Source organism: Nyctereutes procyonoides, unplaced genomic scaffold (assembly GCF_905146905.1).
Source record: "Nyctereutes procyonoides isolate TBG_1078 unplaced genomic scaffold, NYPRO_anot_genome, whole genome shotgun sequence".
Classification (NCBI taxonomy): domain Eukaryota; kingdom Metazoa; phylum Chordata; class Mammalia; order Carnivora; family Canidae; genus Nyctereutes; species Nyctereutes procyonoides.
Window position 1 is genome coordinate 40202720 of NW_026575046.1, and position 7611 is coordinate 40210330.

General features: G+C 37.4%; 1 pseudogene; it reads right to left on the bottom strand.

Moving 5' to 3' along the window:
- Nucleotides 1–6392: 6392 nt before the first annotated feature.
- Nucleotides 6393–7301, bottom strand: LOC129509787 (microtubule-associated protein RP/EB family member 1-like; annotated as a pseudogene).
- Nucleotides 7302–7611: the final 310 nt, after the last annotated feature.

The window sequence follows — 7611 nt, forward strand, 5'->3', positions numbered from 1 at the left end:
GTTTTGTTTCTTAAATTCTACATATGAGTAAAATCATATGGTATTTGTCTTTCTCTGACTTACTTCGCTTAGCATAATACTCTCTAGCTCCATCTACATCATTATAAATGGCAAGATTTCATTCTTTTTCATAATGTCTGGATTTTTAAATAATGATGCAAATGTTAACAGAAATATCACAGCCTACAGACTTTGTTGATAAAGTTAGAAGAATTTCCATCCTTCAAGAAAATGTCACTGGTAATTAGGGAAATGTAAACAAAATAACAAGGAGATAACATTTTTCACACATTAGCTGGTAATATATATATAATAAATATCCATTGTTGCCAGTGGCATGAAGAGAAATATTCTTGCACTGGTAGATGCATAAATTAGTGCAACCCTTTTAGAAGGTAATTTGGCATCTATTTTATGTGCATATCTTTTCACTTAGTGATTCCACTTCTATGAATCCATGCTACAGAATGCTGACATGTTCAAAATAACATGTTCAAAAATATTACTGTCTTCTTTTTTTGCAATTAAAAACAAATAAAAATTTTATCAACACGGAAAAGCACACACTAATTAAGATTATGCTGTGCTATAGATGAGATATAACCATTTTGAATCATGAAATAACTTATTTTTTCTAAGATTGTATTTATTTGACAAAGAGAGGGGGCATAAACAGAGGGAGCAGGAGAGGGAGAAGCAGGCTTCCCAATGGGCAAGGAGCCTGATGTGGGACTTGATCCCAGAATCCTGAGTTCATGACCTCAGCTGAAGGCAGATGCTTAACCAACTGAACCACCCAGGCACCCTTTAAATCATGAAAGAATTTCTATATGCTGATTTGCAAAGTGGTTCAAGGTATACTAATTGAAAAGGGGAGAAAATTCCAGAAAATATTATAGTATGATTTTGTTTATGTAAATATTCTTCATGTAGATAGGGTGCATTTATACTTAACACACATGTGATTCCAAATGCAAAGAAAAACATATGGAAAGATATATACCAAAGAAATGATAGAGGTTCTTTCTGGGAAAAGAGATGAAATTAGGAGAATGTGAATAAGAGGAAAATTAGTTTTTATACCCTACTCACTAATTATTTTTAAATAATTTTTTTCCTAAGTCATCTAGTTGTTTATATTTTTTATCCACACATTGCTTTTTTTCAAATTTTTATTTAAATTCTAGCTAGTTAGGGGTGCCTGGGTGGTTCAGCGAGTTAAGTGTCTGCCTTCACCTCCAGTCATGATCTCAGGGTGCTGGAATCAAATCCTGAATCAGGCTCCCCACTGAGTGGGGAATTTGCTTCTCCTTCTCCCTCTGCCTCTCTGCCCCCTCTTCCCTAAGTAAATAAATATTAAGAAAGAAAGAAGAAAGAAAGAAAGAAAGAAAGAAGAAAGAAAGAAAGAAAGAGAAAGAAAGAAAAAGAAAGAAAGAAAGAAAGAAAGAAAGAAAGAAGAAAGAAAAAGAAGAAGGAAAGAAGAAGGAAGGAAGGAAGGAAGGAAGGAAGGAAGGAAGGAAGGAAGGAAGGAAAGAATTCAGTGGTTCATCACTTACATACCACACTCATGCTCATCACTAGTGCTGTCCGTAATACCCAACACCCATCTAGCCCTTAAATTATTTTAAAAAATCTCCATCATGCATGTATATATTACTTTGAAACTAAAGTATTTTGAATCATTACCAATATATTTGATATCTATCTTCCTGTTTGGTCCAGATATAGTCCTGGAAGTTGATCTAAGAATTAAGACTTCTTCCATCAATATAAATTAGTCATGTAGAAAAATCACTGCAAACTTTCAAAAATAAAGGAAAGAACAAAAATTTTTTTAGAATAAATATAAAGACCAAGCAATGAATAGCCTCAATTTTAATTCAACAAACATTCATTTAGTACTAACAATGAGACAATCACTGTGAGTTGCTTGGCATTGAGAGATTCCTAAAACAGATATAAGCCCTGGCTTCAAGGGGTTTTCAGTTTAGTAGAAGTACTCGACATTAATTGCTTCAATATCCTGAGATAAATATAGTAATTGAAACATGAAGACAGTGTAAGAGCAGTGAACAGGAGTTCTAGAAAGGAAATCTGATGATATTTGCTCCTAGACTCCAAGGTATTGATCTCTAGGAACAAAGATTCATCCATTTGACTATGAATAAACCCAATTTAAAGAAAAACAAACAAACAAACAAACAAGGCAGCCCAGGTGGCTCAGCGGTTTAGCACCGCCTTCAGTCCAGGGCCTGATCCTGGAGACAGGATCGAGTCCCACGTTGGACTCCCTGCATAGAGCCTGCTGTATGCCTGTGTCTCTGCCTCTCTCTCTCTGTGTCTCTCATGAATAAATGAATAAATAGATAAAATTTAAAAAAAAAACTAAAAAGGCCTTTAGTTTTTAAGAAGTAGAAAAGTCAATATCTGTGTCAACACCATGTTATATTTTAGCTTACTATGAACAAATTAAAAGACTAAAGGTTACATCATTTATTTATTGTTGAATAGTTCCCATCAATAAAAACCATGGGCAATAAGTCAGTCATTTATAGTTTAGAAGCACCTACATGTACATCATTTTATTTAATCCTTACAATTTTTTTTTCTTAGCTGGGAAGAATTTTTCCCATTGCACATATTAGTGAATGGAGGTTTAGAGAGGTTATGATAGACTGTCCCTAGCCAGATGACATTCTGCAAAATTGGGGCGTTATTCTTCATCTGGAGGAAGATGTTGGATTTGCAATATAAAATCTAACAATTAGAGAAAATATAACAAAGCATTCCTGTTTTCTCCATAATTAACAGCAGGACCTTTTTATTATACCATGCTGATGTGATTACAGTAATTATCATGGTAACAAGAATAGAATATACTGTAAGAAAAGGGGGAAACATCAGCCTAAATTTTCCTTAGAACTTTGAGCATTTGAAATGCTCAAAATGGCACCATATTCTTTTCAGATCGAAGTTTCCTCCATGTAAACTGTTCCCTCCATAGAAAGAGCTTTTAGTAATGTAATTTCCATTTCCACAACTTAGTTCAGGAAGATACTACATCAACCATGAGACTTTCAGAAAATTAAAAACAAAAGAGTTTATTCTAAAAAGGATAATAAATTAAATAAATAAATAAATAAATAAATAATAATAAATAATAAGCAAGCATTGGAATCACATAACATAAATTCCAAGAATACGTGTGTGTCAGGTATGTCTTTTTTTGTCAGGTATGTCTTGATCCAGGGCTCAAATAATGAAAGGACCCAGACCCTTTTCTTCTACTGGTTCTGCTCTCCTCAGTGTTGGCTTCAATCTCAGGGAGGAAAATAATTACCAGTAGTTCCAGAGCACAAGCTTCTAAGCTCAAGTACATTAGGTAAAGTGCATATACCTTTTCCTTAGCAGCTCTTATTTGTTTTGTTTTGCCTCATTCGCTCTTATTGAGTGATATACCTATTCCTGAACTTTGGCCAGAGAAAAGTGATACTTAGAGAAAAAGTGAATCATTAGATATAAATCTCAAGTCAATCCCTTAACCTAGACATGAGTCAATGTCATGCAAAACATACAAAATGAAAAGGAAAACAAAGTATATCCCCACAGGAAAACCAAAATACAGTTGCCAGAAGAAAGCTTAATAGAATCTGAATGGCACAAACAATAGTCATGCATGACAGTTCCATATAGATCTTATATTAAACTGTGCACTCAATTATATTAACTGAAGACTGAGAGTTGGTTTTATAGCATATGGGTATCTAAAAACAAAGAAAAGTGCTATTCAGATCAGATTCTTTGGGAAGCAGACTCTGAAATGAAGATTGCATACATGAAGTCCATAGGATATGTATTTATTAGTGGATAAAGGAAACAGTATTGAATGGTGGAGAAAGTTAAATTTAGCAAAAATTGGTCTCAGCCAATCCCAGAGGGAACTCTGAAGCTAATATGGTCTTCAGAGTTATTCTGAATTGAGACAAGGGAACCAGGACTTTTTTCTCACACATTGTCCAATGATTGGATATAGGTTGCTCCTGAGGACATAACCTTGGGCAAAATGCCCTTCTACTGAAGGCAGTTACTGGGAAAGCCTCAGCTATATGCTCTCCACAGATAACCCTACCAAAAGCTGGGGAATGAGGGCCACAATACTGATGTACATCATCTAAACAGAACACCAGAACATTCATGGGTTTACCCCTTGTACTACCAAGCTCTATTGGTAGTAAATTAGTTCACTTCATTTGGAAACACTTTCTCCAGGATTCTGGTTGGTCTCTTTTCCTGGGAGAACTTGAAAGTGGAAAGTTAGAGGGATAAACTACAACCTCTCTACCAATGCAATTGTTCTCAGGGCCTCAAAAGATATTTATCAGCTCCTTCCTCTGCTACCAAATCTAGATTCCTCTCCCCATCAGCTAACACCTCTGCCAGTCTAAGCCCCAAGATTAAAGCCCCTGTTCACCAAACCTTTCTCAGACTAGTTACTGCATTTGCCTGTGTGTGGTCAAAATCAGGCATGGGTATACCAAAAGACACCCAGTGGATCATCTGAGTGTGTTCATTGTATAACAGCAATCCTATCTTCTCCTGATGATGATGGTCAATTATCCATACCAGAATGGTGCCTCCTTTCCCTGCGTTCTAGCTTCTTAGAACCAGATTACCAAAGTAACTGGACATTTAGCCATAGATTAGAATTTTTTTCTCTTGAAATACAGAATTTTATTTAGAAACTGTTTAAAGTAGAAAAAAAAACTGTCAAGAAAGACCAGGTGGAAAATGGGTTCCCAATAAAATGAATTTTAGGGCAACCAAAGTCTAAAAGGCCACAAAAGAGAAATAGCCTCTCTGTTATTTGAACAATGGCTAGTTACTTGCATTTTGGGGCATTGTTAATCACTGAATCTGGGTTTTCCTCTGAATTGCACACAGAGCATGCACTACACAACAATTTTATCAAAAAATATCTGCTTTCTACACACATTTTAGGACAAGCCACCATCAGGAACAAATCAATACAAATGCATTAGGGACTGAACAATCTCAGTAGTGGGTGACACACATTTTGCAGAACTCTGCCAAACAAAGGAACTGAATAGGCTAGGGGCAAAGCAAATGAGGAAAAATTAATGAATGAACTATTTTAAATATTAATAATTAATTCAGACACAGTACTTTATCTTATGCAAAAGAAAATTAACATTTACTAACACACTAACGAATTTTATCTCCAAAGAGATTAGTTTACTGGCAAAGTATTCTGATAACAGTGGAGGGCGGTGGACATCAGGTACAGAGAACACCCAGCCTTGCAGATCCCAAGGTAGCGATGGCCTTCACTGGTCACTCCCTTTGCCAGAGGTCCAGAAAGAACTTGCAGCATGACCACCTGCCTGCTGAATTTACACTCTAAGCAGCAAACTTTAAGGAGACAAAGAGGAGTCCCCAGTGGGCAAGGGGAGCAGAGAAAAGAAGCATGTTCAATGTAAACTTAAAAGACAGTAAAATGGGACATGACCCCATTCAAAACCCAGAGATGTGGGCAAGTCCCCAAAAGTAGTTGTTAGATTTAAAAACTGGACACACCTTATTTCCCAAAAAACACAATACATAGAAATTTCTGGGATAACTGGAAAAATCATCAGAGGAATATTCAATGAAATTCAAGCTCTTCAACTCAAACATCTCAGGGCTGAAACGCGCCTTCTATTCATTCAGGCAACAAAGCCTCTTGCTTCTTAGAGCAGGGATACAACTGGTCAAGGGCACCAAATGGCTTTACAGAGCAACTTTTTAAACTTCCCTTTTGAGCCAAGGTCTAGGTCTTTGAGGATTCAAGAAGCCCTGCAAGGCCTGTGAACAACAGATTCCAAAGGTCCAGAGGTCTGGCCCTTCCTTCCCAGACACCATGTCAAACACATAAAATCTCCTGTCATGCTACATTTTATATTTTGAAATATGTAAGTATACTTTAAATATTCTTAAGGCATTTATTTATTAAAACGTTCTCTGCCAAGATTTCACACTACCTTAAAATTCAAATCAGTCTTTACATTTCTCTACTGAGGACTCCACCTCAGTGTATGACATAAAAGGACCTTTACCAGCAGTGCATGGTACCAGCATCCATACAGTGAGGCCCACAGTCAGCCTTTCTGTTCCCCAGGTGATCAAACTAGATGTTACTACTAAGGGTAAAAGCTCCTAACTCAAACTCATTGGTAAAGGGGTGAAATTTCTGCAAAGTATACTTTAAGAAGAGGTACTGTTTGCTTATGAAAGGAAACCAGTGAGTCCTCTAAGAATAATAAAAGGGAGGATTTTACACTTAAGCATATGATTTGGAGCAAAGAATTCAGATTTTGCTCTGCTGGTCCAGGCTGCTAATACTCTTCTCATTCCTCCTGTGGGCCCCCTTCATCAGGTATCACAAAGCCTTCATCTGTGGCATAGAGAATGTCCACGATCATCTGCAATACAGGGTTGTTTTCCCCTTTGTTCTCCTGGCAAATCAATTCAATGTTTCTTAGCTTTCCAAAGTAGAAATCTCTCTCTTTCTCCAAGTCTTTGACAGTAAGTTTCAATACATTAACCTGCTGCATCAATTCAGCTGCTTCATCATCCCCGTTGCCCACATCAGGATTCTTTTGCACCACACCCAGGACAGCCTTAGGGGTTGTAATAGTTCTGTGTGTTGCAATGGGTCTCTGTGAGCAATTTTAGCCACCATCTTTTGTGCTGGAAAGGAGTCCCCCCCCCCATGAGGTCTTTTTTTTTTTCTGCTGAGGTAAAGAAGACTAACAACTGCACTGCTAGAGCTGGGAGGTTTCTTCAGTTTGTTCAGAGCTGGAGCAACAAGGGAGGTCAGCCACTGCAGTTTCTTGACCTGGCAGCTACAGGGTCTGGCAAATACAGGGTCATAGTCCTTTCCATCATAGTTTGCATCAAAAAACTTCTTGAAGCCACTGAACAAATTAAAAATTGTCCTGAAAGTTTCCTTTTACTAATTTGTCCACAGGAATTATCTTGTCAACACCAATTCTCTTAAAATCTGCTTGTACTATTTTAAAATTCTGGATGTATTCATGCTCTAGTTTAGCCTAGAATTTCACTTTCTTCAAGGCAATGGAGCCAGGGAACAGCATGTCCATTAACTGACAATAGTCGGCCCCTGAGCACAACTGTTCGATCTTTGTCAGATTCAGCTGCAGAGACTCATTGATCCAGGCCAGCATGTCATGTTGACTTAGGTTATCACTGGTGACAGACATTGAGTATATGTTCACTGCCATCTTCATCCACTGCCTGTGCCTGGCTTCGGTTCCATCCTCGTCTCATTCAAACTGCCTGACCAGCCATAGATTAGAATTTTAATGGGACTCTTGCTGTATCCCCTGATGGAAGGATTCTCTCTCTGAGAACCATAACCTCTAAACTTGCAGAGCCCAGAGTTGTAGGAGTAAGAAAGACAAATTCCACAAGTGGGTCACTGGGAGTGATGAGAAGCAGGTCATTTCCTACAACCATTCCTTGCTTCCTGGACCTATATAGTTCACTTACTGGGGATACAACATCATATAAGAATTATGATTAAGAATGAAT